This window comes from Mercenaria mercenaria, chromosome 9, assembly GCF_021730395.1.
Source record: "Mercenaria mercenaria strain notata chromosome 9, MADL_Memer_1, whole genome shotgun sequence".
In the NCBI taxonomy this organism is placed as follows: Eukaryota; Metazoa; Mollusca; class Bivalvia; order Venerida; family Veneridae; genus Mercenaria; species Mercenaria mercenaria.
In genome coordinates, this window is record NC_069369.1 from 38762213 (window position 1) to 38779688 (window position 17476).

The 17476-nt window shown below is 34.5% G+C and overlaps 1 protein-coding gene across 1 annotated transcript in view; it reads left to right on the forward strand.

Annotated features, from left to right (window-relative positions):
• The first annotated feature begins 585 nt into the window (after positions 1 to 585).
• Positions 586 to 17476, forward strand: part of LOC123547904 (uncharacterized) — a 36449-nt gene continuing 19558 nt past the window's right edge. Inside the window, exons 1-2 of the transcript XR_008372402.1 lie at positions 586 to 703; positions 17254 to 17386. The gene's annotated coding sequence lies outside the window, so the exon portion shown is untranslated. The remainder of the gene's footprint in view (positions 704 to 17253; positions 17387 to 17476) is intronic.

A 17476-nucleotide genomic window follows, 5' to 3' on the forward strand; every position in this document is an offset into this window, starting at 1 on the left:
AAATGTTTTATCACTCACTGTTATTAAAAACGTAATACAAAGTTCGAGATCTGATATTTCTTCATACATGTCCTCGTAACTAAGATATCGAAATAGATGCAACCTAAAGCATTTGTGCAATGAATTTTTATAGGGGAGGTTTGGGGCCTTCAGTTTTGTAATCAGACTTTCTAATTTAAGTACATATGTGCGTGGTCATCATTTTACAGTTTTTGTTACGCTCAATGATAATTAATAAACGGGACACTGCACTATATCTGGAGGTCTAAATTGAAGTAGGAATTATGGGAAATAAGAAGTGACAAAGAAAATGTTATGAAACTAACTACTGAAATCGAAAGTAACATTTTTATATCCGTCTCCATCGACGGAATCTATCAATTTACAAGTAAAATTATCCAGCCAATGTCTTTGTGAACGGAAGTTTTATGCGTTACTGTAGAAAAATGACCTTCCTATTACATTCGCTTTGGAATCTTATCTGGCCAGGATAATAACTTTAAGTTGAAAACAAAATTAACAACTAAACAATTTAACCTTCTATTTTTTGCGATAAACAATTTGATATCTTATCGACCAGACTATGATTGTGATATAAATGTTATAAACTAGGACTAAGAACACGAGGACCATTATGTTCTTACTTTAAATTCACCCTTTATTCGTTTTATGCTATAATGTGGGAATAAAGGAAACCAAGTTTGTAAGTTTTTTTTTTCCTTACCTATATTGCTTAGTATATAACTTGTAGTTTAGTGTTTTTAATGATGAACAACTTATTATGTACCATTGTACCGTTTCTCAAAAAAATAGACAGTTTACATTAAACATTCGAGGGTTTAAAGGTAAAAGGTGATAACTGTCATTTTGGCCGAAAATGACATTTTGTGATTTTTCAAATGTACTTAGGGTCCTTTATATCTGGCAATATTTTTGAAGTAAACTTCAGTCCTTATTTGGGCAAAAATCAAAGAGGTATTTTGTTATAACTTCTTTTCAACAAACTTTGTAGAGGAAAAAGTTGAAAGTGTACTTATTACCCTCCGTTTGACAGTTGCTGAATAATCTGTTGTCGAAAAAGGTAATAACTGATTTTATTACCTTTTACAAAGAGCTATAAAAATAAATAGATTGGCAACTTGAAAGGCACATAGAGCAAATCTCGCCAACCTCCCGTGACAAAAAAACGAGATCTCGTTACCGGAAGTGGCGCTTTCTCCACGCGCCATTTTGTATGCGAAAGCAATTATTCATCGGTAAAATAATTATCACCGTATGACCACGCTTCTTTCGATGGCAAAAAAAACCTCTGTACTTCGTGTCTTAAGACCACTTCTCATTAAACTAATTTTGTTTTAGAAGCAAACATGTATTCTAAATGTAGTTTTAAAGGTACAAATTGTAACTCCATGCTCGCCGATGATTGTTTTTAGTAATATAACGCCGAATCACGCTCTGACACGAGCTCACGCGAGATTACAGCCAGTTGCTATTCTGTGTATTTTATACTTCTTTGCCTTTTACCACTGACAGAATATTACATTCATACAATCCACAGTGCACTATCTGCTATCTCTTTTTCCCATGAAATTTCTTGGCTGTTGTAAGTCCTAAACGTAAATGTTTGAGTCGTAAACGTAGTGTTAACAGACATTGTGGAAAGCAAATATTAGAAAAGAGCAGCGGTCGAAAGGATATGAGTACACAAGTAAAACTGGAAAAACAATCAGAGCGAGAAGCGTTAAGACAAAAGATTGCTTTAAGTGCAGATTCAAATGCAACGAGAGCATAACCGAAGATGAAACACAGTCAATATTCACAACATAATGGTCAATGGGTGATTATACAAGTCAAAGGCAATTTATTTGTTGACCAGAAAAGATTTCAAAAAGGAGAACAAAACAAAGAACTCTTTCAAATTCTTTTTTCTTCACTGTTGTTGACAAAAGGGTGAGAGTGTGCAAAGACTTTTTCTTAAAGACACTAGATACTGACACAGAAACAGTTGCAAACGCGATAAAACAGAAGGCATCGGGGCTATTTGTTGGAAATGACAAGAGAGGGAAAGCAGTACCTGGAAAAAAACCTCAGAATATCACAGATCATTTGTAAAAAAAAAAGCATATCGAAAGCTTTCCAACTGTTGGAAGTATTTAACATAGGATTTAGGTATAAGGCGAATGTACTTACTTTATGTAGAAAAGTGCAAAGAACAAAACAGAAGCTGTGTTTCAGAGGCTGTGTACAGAAATACTTTTGTACAGAGAACAACTTGTCTTTTTTTTTCATCCTAAGAAAGAATAATGTCCGGTCTGTAATCATTGTGACACTTTGAAGATTGAAGATAAACTGGATGATGCAACAAAAACAAAACATCACGCACACCACGAAAGGAAAAGAAATGCAAGAAAAGAGAAAGAAAATGATAAAGAAAGAGCAGGGAAAGATCCAAAATTTTCTGCGTCAGCATTTAATCTCCAGGTTGTACTCACAACACCGTGCAGTATAATTGGAGAAAGTTATTAGAAGAGAAATCTATGTTGTTATTATGTGTCATTCTATAATCTTGGGGATGGAAATGGGTCATGTTATCTGTGGGACGAGACGCAAGGGAAACGAGGCTCATGCGAAGTAGGAACATGTGTGTTCTTGTATGTGAATTCTGTTGCAAGTAAGATGTCTGGTATTGAAGAAGTGACACTATACAGTGATACGTGTTGGGGGACAAAATTGCAATCAGTTTGTAGCAAGCTGCTTAGTTCACTGATTTCAAGAAATTCTCCATCTCAAAATTATAAATCAAAAGTTTCTCGAAAGCGGCCATTCTGAAATGGAATGCAATTCCAAACATGCTTCTATCGAGCATGCAAAAAGCCTAACAAATGTACATGTTCCATCTCAACGGGAAACAGTAATAACATTAGCAAGCGCAAGCAGCCATATCTTGTCGTTCCCATAAACTACACCGTCGTCACAGGCTACAAGTGATATAAAGACCAGAACTTTGGCTCCATGAAAACCAACGTTTATGGGGAATGTGTTAATTGGCTGAATATAAAATGGATACAAGTTCGCAAAGACAGTGATCAAAGTAGTTTTGAACTATGGATTTGATCCAAGTGATTTCAAAGAAATAAAGTTGATCAAGAAAAAGAGCAGAAGCAAAGAGAAATCTCTCAAGGCGCCATGAAAGGCTTACAGAAAAAGGCTTCCAATATCCACTGCAAAAAAAGGCAGATCTGTTGTCACTTGTTGCTTCAGGGACAATTCCAAAAGAATATGAATCATACTATCTTTCATTGCCCTGCAGCAAATCTGTGAAGGACTAACTTCCGTTACCTTCTGTTAGTGAGAGTGAAGACGACTTGTGAAGTTCATTAAATTTAGGAACAATAGTTCCCCCATCCAGTTGGATGACTGATGTCAAACCGGCAACCATTCTGTCAGAGATTTGTGTGAATGGCATGCCCTTGGAATTGATAAGTTCTGCCTGATAATATTAAAATTAAATTTTTAAACATTATGAAACTTTATTTGAATGAGGTGTTTTTGAGTAATTGACTTTATTATTACTGGTGTACAACAGTATTGGTGTTTGTTTGACCTCACAAGTTTGATAATATACATTTCAATTACACTGTACAATTAAACCATGTAAAACTTCAGTATGTGTAAGGTTTTTGTGGGTATGTTTCTAATAAGCTAATAATCATGTAGTTAGAAAGTAATACTTTTAGTTGGGAAATATTTCTGTGAATGAGAAGCATTAGGTTGTGTACAAGTTTAAGTTTATTATTACGTTTTGTGTTCTTAATGACATTATGGAACGTTGTACCAAGCAGTGACATAATTATATCGCAACAATTATAACAACATCTTAATAATTCACAGAGGTAAAAGGCAGTAAGTGCACTTAACACCTTTTACCACAATTTATTTAGAACTTTCATTGATACCACTTCAAAGGTAAAAAAGTGCTAAGTGCAGTTATCAACTTTTACCTTTCCGAAATTGTTGTTAGTCAGGATCTAAGTACACTTAGAACTTTTTACCTCTGTACAATGCCACTATTTCATCTTATAATTTCTTAACAAACACTAGTTATCGTTTGCAAATCATACCCTGCAAGGAAAAATTTACAAGATATGATTCAAAATAGTCAAGAAATATAGAAAAATCAAATTTGTGTATGTATTTTTTTCGGAAATAAAAGTTTTACTAAAATTTATGTTTTTTGCGTTTTTCCCAAAATGTTGAAATGGCATTTATTACCTTTTACCTTTGAACCCTCGAAACATAGATCTGGATTGCTAAACAATAATCCAGTATACAGTTCGGGGATCCTCTATCCAAACGCGTAACTAGAGAGTTTGAGATTTCAAACTTCGCCTTCCCCTTCAACGTCTCTCATATATATTTTGGGTAAAACGTCACCGACATGCGTGTATTTTATTTAAATCACACGTTGCTACTAAAGTTTTCCATGTAATATCACGTAAGCCTAAGACTTCGCTTTATTACTATGCGAAATAAAAAGCTTAGTTTCAGGATTTCTGCTTATTAAGTTATTTGATTATATATATATTTAATTAGACTAAATTTGATGCGAAACACTATCAATAGGTATAAGAATAATGAAGTTTTGTATGGCTAATGATTTTAACTAAATACATTGAATTGAACCTGGAAGTATAAAGTTATCAACTGATTTTGAGAAACTTTGAGATTTTGTTCAAACTTTAACTTCTACGGCATATTTGTGTCCCCAGGCGGTATCGATTATACCAGATGGGTCTTTTTGTCGTATGAAGTGAAGTTTTGAACGTCCGAAGATGTGATATCACGAAAGTCGAAACTTCATTCTTTTTACACCTACTCTGTCCACATACTCGGCATCAAAGACTGAAATCTGGATGGAGGCACATAGCATGACAGTTATTTTACTTGAAAAATAAATAATTACGCGCGATTATCATTTGGTGGAACATTTTATTTTCACATCCAAATAAAACCAATCTGTTTCTGTCGGACACTTAATACGACAATTGCGTTTTAATTATAAACATAAAATGGTACTAGTTAGACGGAAAATTCTTTTGAAGTATCAGACAATTTCAGATTTATGATATCATGATGAGAGACTTTTCCTGTTAGCCGTATGGGATAACTCCATTTTTTAAATGCACGGAACCAGAGCCTGGCAGAGAGACATTGTGGGTTAATTCCCCCTTTGATTCTTACATTTTACAAAGAAAGTCAGTCTTGAAACTCGGTGTGACCCTACCTACTCCCCCCTCCCCCTCCCGCCCCCTCCCACCACTGAAATGGGTGACCCCCTCTTTAATGTTGGTGTCCCTCTAACAAAAAGTCCTGGATCCGCAGATGCTTTACTTATAAAACAGTATATTAAAACCATATTGTGCTGTCTGAGAGTTTGGCCTTATACAGAGTGTCATTATCACTTTGATATGATCATAATAGGCTATTAACTTTGTATGTGGATATATGCACGAGTTCTGCAGCGGCAATATTGTCCGCGAAAGAACGAGAGCAATATATCCACATACAAAGTTGATAACCTTTTTATTACATATCCACTATCAAATTATTAATTTATATCTAAATTATCGTTCTGTCACGAAAGACAGGAAAAAATACGGAAAAAAATTCTCCGAAAATGCAATAAACAAATCAAACTGACGCGCATTAATATTTTCCGCGAAAATGACGTCAACTTGTTGTCGCAACGTGCGCGTGGACGCCATGGACGTCACGCGATTCTTTCCATTACAACGTTAAGAAAACATTCCACGTCCTATATTAGTCCAACTCATGACGTAATTATAACTTTCATTTCATTTCAGTCTGATAAATTACTACGTGCCAGTATCTAATAGGTCAGATTAATCAAAGTGTAAAAGTAAACAAAATGTTGCATACATTACAAATTAAACAAATACACAATAGCAACAAAAATCTAAAGAAACGAGATTCGCAATGGACGGACCGTCAGGGGAGGTAACTAGAGTCACGGATTGGGACTAGTGTATTGTATACTGACTATACTGACATAATTTTGTACAAAACCTAAATGTTTGGAGCAACACTAACGAGTTTTTACATTGTTCACTTTGTTTTATCGTGATTTCTGTTTTTGTTTTTTTTGTTGTTTTTTTAGGTAATCGCTCTAATATCCGTGCGATGATTATATTAATTGAAATGTTGTTTTTTTTTTCATTTAATTTTCATTCTTTTCATTTTTAAAACCTCTTGTAAAATTCATGCCCTTTCGGACAATTGGTATCAAAATGCACGAAAAAAACGATCATAATTACGGATAAATTGAATTGGCGGATTAAAAGAAGTAAGGTTCATTCTAATGTTTGAAATCTCAAGGAATTTTAATCGAACTTCAACTTCATACGTTAACTTCGCAAGAGACGTTGAAGGGGAAGGCGAAGGTTGAAATCTCAAACTCTCTACTATCAAAAAAAACAACTCACTAAATTTCGAGACGGTTAGGATTTGCTCAATCAATGTAAGAGGATTAGGAAATTTTAGGAAAAGGCAACAAGTGTTTCAATATTTAGAATCTAAAAAATATTCTATCTGCTTATTACAAGAAACATATTCATCTACAGTTATAGCTGAAAAATGGAAAAGGGAATGGAATGGAAAATCCTATCTTTAGTGGAGACAAAAACAGAAGTGAAGGGGTAGCAATCCTTTTTAATCGTAACTTTACAGGAGATATTTTAACATATCATGAATTACTTGAAGGGCGATTGATTATTGTTAGCATGGTTATAAACGAAAAACAAATTAATATTATGAATGTATATGGGCCAAATGAGGATAAAGCTGATATTTTTACTATTATTGAGAAATAAATTAGTCAAAAATTAGAGGAAGACTTTATAATTGGTGGTGATTTTAACACCATTTTGAATACAAATATTGACAAAAGAAATGGAAGGATTGATAGCCATAAAAACTGCAGACAGAAAATAAATGATATCATTAACATTGGAACCTTAATAGATATTTGGAGATTATGTAATCCATCAAAATTACAATATACATGGCATTCAAACACAATTCCAATCATCTCCACTATGTCAAAAATTGCACTATACAACCAGGCTACCAAATAGACCATTCATTGGTTGAACTAGAATTGGATTTTATTAACACAAAAAAGGCACTGGTTATTTTAAATTAAACAATAGCATTTTACTTGAAAAAGAATATCAAACAATAATAAGAAATGCCATTCGAGAAACCCTAATAATTAATAAGGACGCAAACCCAAACATTCTATGGGAAGTCATTAAAGGCACTATAAAAAATCAAACAATAAAATATTCCACCTATAGAAAACGAGAAGAAAATAAAATTGAAAAAGAAATAAACATAAAAATAGAAGTATTGGAGGAAAAGATTTTGAGCGAAAGTAATAATAGCATTAATTAAAAAGCTTTAAAGGAAGAACTTGACAAAAAACAGCAGGAATTAAATCAAATCATTGATAACAGAATTAATGGAATGTTGATCAGAGCAAAAGCAGTAAGTATTGAAGGAAATGAAAAAAATACAAAATATTTTGCAGCCTGAGAAAAAAGAAACGCAAAAAAAACAATATCCAAAATGAAAATCAAAGATAAAGAAATAACTTTTAAAAATGAAATTTTAAAGGCAGAAGCAGAATTCTATAAACAGCTATATAACAAAAAAGAATCCAAAACATGCGATTATGATTTCTTTAGACCCAAATTGCGAACTTTAAATGAAAACGAAAAAAAAGTGAAGGGATATTAAACGAAACTGAATGTTTTGAAGCTCTTAAGGAGATGAAGAATCAAAAAAGTCCAGGTTCAGATGGCATGTCTGTTGAATTTTATAAAATATTTTGGACAGAGATTAAAACGTACTTTATTCAATCTATTAACTACTCTTATAACACTGGACATCTCACTAGTTTACAGAAACAAGGTATTATTTCGCTTTTGCCGAAACCAAAAAAAGACACACAAATTTTAAGTAACTGGCGCCCTATAAGTTTATTAAATGTAGATTACAAAATTGCCACTAAAGCCATAGCAAACAGGATAAAAAAAGGTTATCAATTCTATCATAAGCAGTGCACAGACAGGATTCATAAAAGGTAGATATATAGGGGAAAATGTTCGGTTAATATATGAAATAATAGATTTCGCCCAACAAAATAAAATACCAGGACTTTTACTTTTCGCAGATTTCGAAAAAGCTTTTGATACACTAGACCATAACTTTATGATAAGCTGTTTAAATCACTTCAATTTCGGTGATTCTCTTATACAGAGGGTAAAATGTTTTTATAATGATATAACCAGCATGGTAATAAATAATGGCTATCTATCAGAACCCTTTTTAATACTACGTGGAGTAAGACAAGGCTGTCCTCTTTCCTCTTCCTTATTTATTATTTGCATTGAAATCCTCTCAAACTATATTGATACTGATGAGATCATTAAAAGCATAACAGTTAATAATGTTGAAATAAAACAATCCCTGTTTGCAAATGATGCAACCTTCATCAATAATGGTGCAAAACATTCATTTGAACAACTAATAGATGTTATTTCGAACTTCGAGTGTGTGTCTGGATTGAAACTTAATATTAACAAAACTAACATACTAAGGATAGGATCATTAAAAGATACAAACATCTATTACTGTAAAGATAAAATGTTTAATTGGACATCTGAGTCAGCTCAAACATTAGGAATGATATTTACAAATGATAAAAAAAGACAGCATAACGTTATACCTGATACCTAAGATTCAAAATTTTACTAACTGTTTAAAACAATGGGAACATAAAAAACTAACACTACTTGGAAAAGTAACTGTTATAAAATCATTAGCATTACCAAAACTAATTTACCCTCTTGCAGTGTTACCAAACCCATCAAATGAAGTAATGAAAGAGATTAAAACACAATTGTTTAAATTCTTGTGGGATAATAAACCAGATAAAATTAATAGGGAGATTATTATATTGGACTACAAAATGGGTGGAATAAAAATGATAAATCTAGATTACTTCATAAATGCTTTAAAAGCTTGTTGGATCAGAAGGATGATAGATAAAAGTAACCAGGGACAATGGAAGATCTTTTATAGTACATTATTATCTAATGTTGGAGGAGAACTTTTATTTGAATGCAATTATTCTCAGAAAGAAATTGATACTATATGTAAATCCAACATTTTTTTGAAAGATTTATTAGCGGCTTGGGTAAATAATAATACACAGGACAACAATAAAAGCATAAGTAAACAGGTAATATGGAATAACACAAGCATAAAACTTGAAAATAAAACATTTTTCTATAAAGACTGGTACGAAAAGGGAATAAAGCATTTGGAACATTTATTTGATTACAGAACAAAGGCTTTCTATAAGTTTGACGAATTTAAATTTTTATATAATATAGAAAATAGACAATTCTTGAAGTACTACAATCTTATATCAAGCATTCCACTAACTGTTTATGGGTGCTTGAGCAAGAGAATAGTTCTTATACACGAAGTGAATTTCTTATAGATAAATTAGGAAAGACAAAAAAACCAAATAAACTACTTTACGACACGCAAATAAGAAACGGACCAAATAATTAAGTCAGAAATGAAATGGTCAGCGATTATATCAGAGAACCCCTCTTGTTGGTCAAATATATACATGCAATCGCAGAAAGCAACAATAGATACAAAAATAGAAGTTTTCAATACAAACATCTGATGAGAATTCTCCCAACTAACAAATCATTATTTAAATACAAACAGAATCAAATTTATGTTATTTCTGCAATATGCATGTTGAAACATTAGAACACATGTTTTGGGAGTGTAACTGCGTACAACAACTATGGAATAAACTACATATTTATCTTGACAAGAAAGATCTCAAAATACAATTCAGTTTAGAGGTAGTCAGTTTTGGTGTCGCTGAAAGGAACGTCAAACGAAAAAATGTGATAAAATTTATAATATTTCTAATGAAATCTTACATATTTCAAATCAAAAATAGAAAACAGACACTCAGTTTTGACAGTTTCGTATCATATCTTAAAATCAGGATAAAACTTGAAAAAGAAATTGCATTATCAAATGACAAAATAAACAAACATAATATCAAATGGTCTGGTTTTGAGGTATGAATGTAGATGCTGCTGGCTATAATAATAAATAAAAGAAGAAAATATCTTACATATTTTACTCTTCATCTATATAATTAAATGACACTTTCTAGAAAGTGTGCCTACAAATTTTTTTTTTGGCATGATTGTAGCAGAAATAACCAATACAATTTTATATAATTATATGAACTTGGAGATGATCTAAACATCCCATACATCTACTTTTTAGCTCACCTGTCACAAAGTGACAAGGTGAGCTTTTGTGATCGCGCGGCGTCCGTCGTCCGTTCGTGCGTGCGTGCGTGCGTAAACTTTTGCTTGTGACCACTCTGGAGGTCACATTTTTTGTGGGATCATTATGGGGGTTGGTCGGAATGTTCGTCTTCATAATGTCTGGGTCAAGTTCGAAACTGGGTCACGTGCCGTCAAAAACTAGGTCAGTAGGTCTAAAGATAGAAAAGCCTTGTGACCTCTCTAGAGGCCATATGTTTCACAAGCAAGATCTTCAGGAAAATTGGTCAGAATGTTCATCTTGATGATGTCTAGGTCAAGTTCGAAACTGGGTCACGTGCCCTCAAAAACTAGGTCAGTAGGTCTAAAAATAGAAAAACTTTGTCACCTCTCTAGAGGTCATATATTTCACAGGATCTTCATGAAATTGGTCAGAACGTTCACCTTGATGATGTCTGGGTCAAGTTCGAAACTGGGTCGCGTGCCTTCGAAGACTGGGTCGGTGGGTCAAATAATGGAAAAACATTGTGGCCTCTCTAAAGGCCAAATTTTCATGGGATTTGTATAAAAGTTGGTCTGAACGTTCATCTTGATGATGTCTGGGTCGGGTTCGAGGCTGGGTCGCGTGTGGTCGGGGACTAGGTCGGTGGGTCAAAATAGAATAAACCTTGTGTCCTCTCTGGGGGCCATATATTTCACGAGATCTTCATGGGAATTGGTCGGAGTGTTCGCCTTAGTAATGTCTTGGTCGGGTTCAAAAGTGGGTCGCGTGCTGTCGGAGACAAGGTCGATGGGTCAAATAATAGAAAAACCTTGTGACCTCTCTAGAGGCCATATTTTTCATGGGATCTGTATGAAAGTTTGTCTCAATGTTCATCTTGATGATATCCAGGTCAGGTTCGGGGGTGGGTCACGTGCCGTCAAAGGCTAGGTCAGTAGGTCAAATTATAGAAAAACCTTGTGACCTCTCAAGGGGCCATATTTTCCATGGGATCTGTATGAAAGTTGCCTGAATGTTCATCTTGATGATGTCTGGGTCGGGTTCGAACAGGGTCATGTGCGGTCAAAAACTAGGTCAGTGGGTCTAAAAATAGAAAAACCTTGTGACCTCTCTAGAGGCCATACTTGTGAATGGATCTCCATAAAATTGGTCAGAATGTTCATCTTAATGATATCTAGGACAAGTTCGAAAGTGGGTCACGTGCCATCAAAAAGTAGGCCAGTAGGTCAAATAATGAAAAAACGTTGTGACCTCTCTAGAGGCCATATTTTTCATGGAATCTGTATGAAAGTTAGTCTGAATGTTTATCTTGATGATATATAGGTTAAGTTTGAAACTGGGTCAACTGCGATCAAAAACTAGGTCAGTAGGTCTTGAAATAGGAAAACATTGTGACCTCTCTAGAGGCCATACCCTTGAATGGGACTTCATGAAAATTGGTCAGAAGGTTCACCTTAATGATATCTAGGTCAAGTTTGAAACTGGATCACGTGCCTTAAAAAACTAGGTCAAATAATATAAAACCTTGTGACCTCTCTAGAGGCCATACTTTTCATGGGATCTGTATGAAAGTTGGTCTGAATGTTCATCTTGATGATATCTAGGTCAAGTTTGAAACTGGGTCAACTGCGGTTAAAGACTAGGTCAGTAGGTCTAAAATTAGAAAAATCTTTAGACCTCTCTAGAGGCCATATTTTTCAATGGATCTTCATGAAAATTGATCTGAATGTTCACCTTGATGATATCTAGATCAGTTTTGAAACTGGGTCACGTGCGGTCAAAAACTAGGCCAGTAGGTATAAAAATAGAAAAACCTTGTGACCTCTCTAGAGGCCATATTTTTCATGAGATCTTCATGAAAATTAGTGAGAATGTTCACCTTGATGATATCTAGGTAAAGTTCAAAACAGGGTCACGTACCTTCGAAAACTAGGTCGGTGGGTCAAATGATGGGAAAACCTTGTGACCTCTCTAGAGACCATATTTTTCAATGGATCTTCATGAAAATTGGTCAGAATTTTTGTCTTTATAATGTCTAGGTCACTGTGTCAAATGGTGGAAAAAACGGCGTCATACTCAGGACTGGGTCATGTGGGAAGAGGTGAGCGATTCAGGACCATCATGGTCCTCTTGTTTAACTTTTTTTTCTTACATTAAATTTTTTCTTCTAATTTTTCACTTAAAAAAATATATTAAAAAATCTTCTTTGACATCTAATACTACAAATGTTTGTTTATTTAGATGACCATTAAATACATGTTTATATCTATTGTTAAAAACATTTGTCCATGTCATCATATTTTGTAAATGTATGAAGATTGAAAAATAAATTATAAAAAAAAAATCCAGTATACAGTTCGCTAAAAAGAAAGAGCATTTGTATTAGGTCAATAACCTTCTAATACATGCTGCAACAGAATGCAAACATTTACGCTCTGGCTGGGACCCGAACCCAGGACATCTCACACCTAAGGCAGACACTCTACTCTACCACTTCGATACACTTCACAACACTGCACCGTTATTCTCTATCTGACTGTATCACATGAATAGGAACATTTTTGTGCTGAGTACTCCACACTGGCCATAGCTTTCGCAGAAGCGGTGGTTCCAACGCAGCGGCGGTGGAGGATTCGTCGCAGAAGCGGTGGAGAAATATGGCCGACTGACTACATTTATGCTGTCATCGGTACGTTTTCTAATGACCTTTTCACGTTTGACTGAAAACAACCAGTGAGACAGGAGCCCACATGTGTACTCTTCCAACCAGAAACACTTGTTCAGTGCAATTATTTGTCATTAATGTAAACACTTCTGTACAGTTTGACGAGGGACTGCCGTTTTAGTAGAATTCCCATTAAAAATGGTAAAATCTTGTACAAAACGACCCCTGAGCACGTTTGCAGCAAATCGTAAGTACGGCCCTGTCAAGCTAAAACTATTTCTTTGTAATAGGTGAATTTTCATTACAAACATATGAAAAAAATCGACCAAAAATGATTCAAACGCAGTGTGCGGTGGGTACAGTTGCAACGCATTACGGTGGATCTTGTTTCTTTAATGTTTGTTATGGACTTTTAACTTAAGTAAACAGCTTTTTCCTGGGATTTTGATATGGGTAGGTCCATGAAATCACTTTGACATCAGACAGCAACAGAAACTTAATGTTTAATAATAATATACTATTGATTAGCACTTCCGTTCTGTTGAATGCACACACGAAATTATGATTATTTATATTAAAGCATGAAGGTTTTCTTCATTTCCCTTATTATATATAAAATATCAACTGACAATATCGATTGTTTGATTAAATGCTTACCACATGCGACTTTTACATCATAGAACAGACCAACTTATCTAATATACAAACTGACAGGGTTTCTGCTGTCCCTTTGTTTGTTTTGGCCATATAATATCGAAGTCAGGTTCGCATTGGGGTGGGGGCGGGGGAGTATTCTCCAACACACTGCACATGCTGCAACCATTAGTCATTTTTTTTAGGGTTTTTTTAATCATGTTTTAGCATATTTAAGTATATTCCAAGCTGTAGTTTCTCTTCATTTGTTATAATAAGAATAACTGAAATGAGTTGATTCCTTGTCGTCCTCTTGGCACTAGAACAAGGAGTTAAAGGTCTCTTAATATATTTGATTGGCCCTGTGACAGTTTTCAGAGGAAAATGAAGTTTTTGTCTTTCATTTTTTGTAACATTTCTTTCTGCTTGTCCGTTGTTAGTGATTTGTACTCCGTTTCTCAGTTTATCTTTCAATCATCAAGATAAAGATTACAAATGTGGCGTATGGCGTTAACAGGCTTTTCTTCTGATTTGACCTGGTGACCTAATTTTTGACCCCACATAACAAAGTTTCGAACTTGACCTAGAGATTATTAAGATAAGAATTCCATGCACAGTGTGTCTAATCACGTGATCGCGCTTCGTCATTTTGAGCTCAAAAGTGAAAGTAGAAAGGTAAACAAAAATTGAAAATCAGGGCGTATTTTTTAATCTATATATTGTGTTTATATCGTGCATATGATTCGAAACCTATTTGAAAGTGCTTTCCCCGCGAGTTCCCCACCAAAAGCTTTTCGTTTTAATGCTATTCCTGTTCAATTGACTTGCACATTGAGTGCATACTGTCGAAAGTGGTTGAACAGGAATGAAAACGAGACAGTTTTGGCGGGACGATTGTAGTAACGGGGCTAGCACTTTCAAATAGGTTTCGGACGATGTACATGATATTAACACAATATATTGAATAATAAACTTACGCCCTGATTTATAATTTTTGTTTACGTTTCCACTTTTACTTTCGGGCTCAAATTTAAATGACATAGCGCGATCATGTGATTGGGCACACATATGCAAGTTTGTATCAGATCCAAGCATAAATGAAACCTTATATGGCTGAGAGGGCCAGAACAGAAAATTTGCCCCTTTCAGGGGTAGTATCTCTTGCAATCTGACTAAAGTATTGTACTATTTTACTGAACTGTCAAATGCATATTGATTACATGGGAGGTGCACAGAATATTTTAATCTTCGGTTCATACTCGGTGCATTCCGTATAGTATACGGAAAGAAAGAACGACGAGTACGTGTTTCACTTACAATACTAATGATGAAATGTGGACACCTAACCAAAATTTCTTTCTGTAAAACATACGGACAGCACCGAAGGTGGGCCGAATATTATAATATCGAATGCACAGAGCGTGTAACGTATGCACATTTAACAGGTTAAAAAATAGCACAATACATATCCTATTACGCTACGCTTAGAATCTGAACACGAGCTATTGATAACCTCGTTCTGACGACCCTTCCGCTAGCCAATCAAAAGCTAACTTACAACATTCTGCACGCTTAAAAAGGCTTGGTTTTTGATATCTACAATTCTTATGTCGTAAGAGGTCAGGTAGCCAGTTAGCTCAGTCAGTAGGGCAGTTGCTCTGTTAGCGAGGGGTCCCGGGTTCGAACCTTGGACTAACTGTAAATTTTTCTTACTCTTTGACATTCGAACAAGTCGTCTGATTGGTTCAAATAAAAATAGATTTGCGAAAATAAAAAAGCAATATTGGAAATCCAAAATATACAGAAGACGAATGTGAATGGGTCGTTCTCAGATCTTCGTTTACAAGATCAGTTACTTTAGTCAGATTGTATCTCTTGAACATATGATGGAATCGGGCTTTTTTAATAGGAACCGAGATCTTATTGTGCTTAAATGTAGTTAAAGTCGAAAGTAAAATATCACTGCTATCATGTTCATAAGGTGAACATTTTGGCTCTTTCGGGGATTAAAATCTGTTGAAAATGAGGTCTCTATCTTGTTCAAAAGAAATTGTGGACGGACGACGGACGGAAAGACGACTGACGGACGACGGACGAAGGGCAATCAAATAATCTCATCTTGTCACTAAGATCCTGTGGTAAACGTCTAAAAATAAAAGGATATTGTTGAAGGAGAGGTGATTTGCCTACTTGTAAAAAGTCCAGTAACACAGCTGCTCAATGGCATTTTGTTAAGGTATGCTACCTATTAGTAATAGCATTGTACTTAAGTCAAGTTAGTTTATCATACGATGCAAAAGTCACATGTGATCAAATCAGAAAATTAATATTGTCACTTGATATTATGTATTTACGGATGTGCAAATCAACATCATATTTATTCTATACAGTTTCTGTCGCTATCTAATGTCAAAGTGATTTCATGGCCCTACCAAAATTCTGGGAAAATGCTGTTTACTCCAATTTAAAGTCAATAGCGAACATTAAAGAAACAAGATCCACCGTAATGCGTTGCAACTGTATCCACCGCACACTACGTTGGGATGATTTTTGGTTGATTATTTTGTATGCTTGCAATGAAAAATCTCCGATTACGGAGAAAAAGTTTTTGCTTGACAGTGTCAGACTTACATTTTGATGCAAACGTGGTCAGGGGTCGTTTTGTACAAGACTTTACCATTTCTAATAGAAATTCTACAAAAACGGCAGTCCTTCGTCAAACTGTACAGAAGTGTTTACATTAATGACAAAGAATTGCACTGAACAAGTGCTTATGGCTGGAAGAATACACATGTGGGCTCCTGTCTCACTGGTTGTTTTCAAACTGCAATTATAAGCAAACCAATTATCTTTGATAGTATTAGTCGATGTTAAACGATGAAGGCTTTGTCCGACAGCAGAATCAACTCAACCATAATGAATAACTGGTATTCTTCACACATAATATGTAAGCATAATATTTCTTTATAGAATTTAAAATTTATCTTCATAATATACACTAATCTGATAACTAACGCGCCTCAACATTATTGGCAATATCTTTAATAATACCAGCAGTACATTTATGTATTTCATTTCAACAAAATACGTAAAATATGCAAAGATATCATTTCATCCCAGTCACACAAATGCAGATTAATATTTTGTTTTTATTCAACCAGAAATCTCATTAAAACATAACATTATGCAAGGTCAAATATCAGTTTAAATTTGTTATTCTTGCCATGCCTAATAATGCAATTATCCTGCTTATAAATTCTAGTCATTTTTGCGTACTGTTGCTCTGTTGCTACACTTAATATTTGAAATTCGGGATCTGACATTAGCGTGGCGCATTGGTCTGAACAATACACCGCGCTTCTTTTGTTGTATACGCAATAAGAACTATATAAATTTGGAATTTATGGACTAGACATTCACATCGAAAATAAACTAGACCAGGCGGTATTGTTATGTGTAATATAGCTGACTGTATAATGTGGATTAAAAACGGTTCATTCAGACATTTTAAAATTAATTTTTGAATAAGACTCTCTTTATAGACAAATGGATGGCCAAACTGAGTGAAACCAAGCCAGTTCACTTTATTGTCGTGGCCACCTTGAGGCACCGAACGAGTATTTCCAAGAGGAAGAAAAACGCAGATTCCAAGGACATGGCTTGTTTGGAAAGCAAGTATCAATCTTTGTTCATTTCGAATAGTTTCTTTTTGTACTCGGTAAGAAAACTTTTATTTACCCAACAACTAAATGTCATTCAGAATTT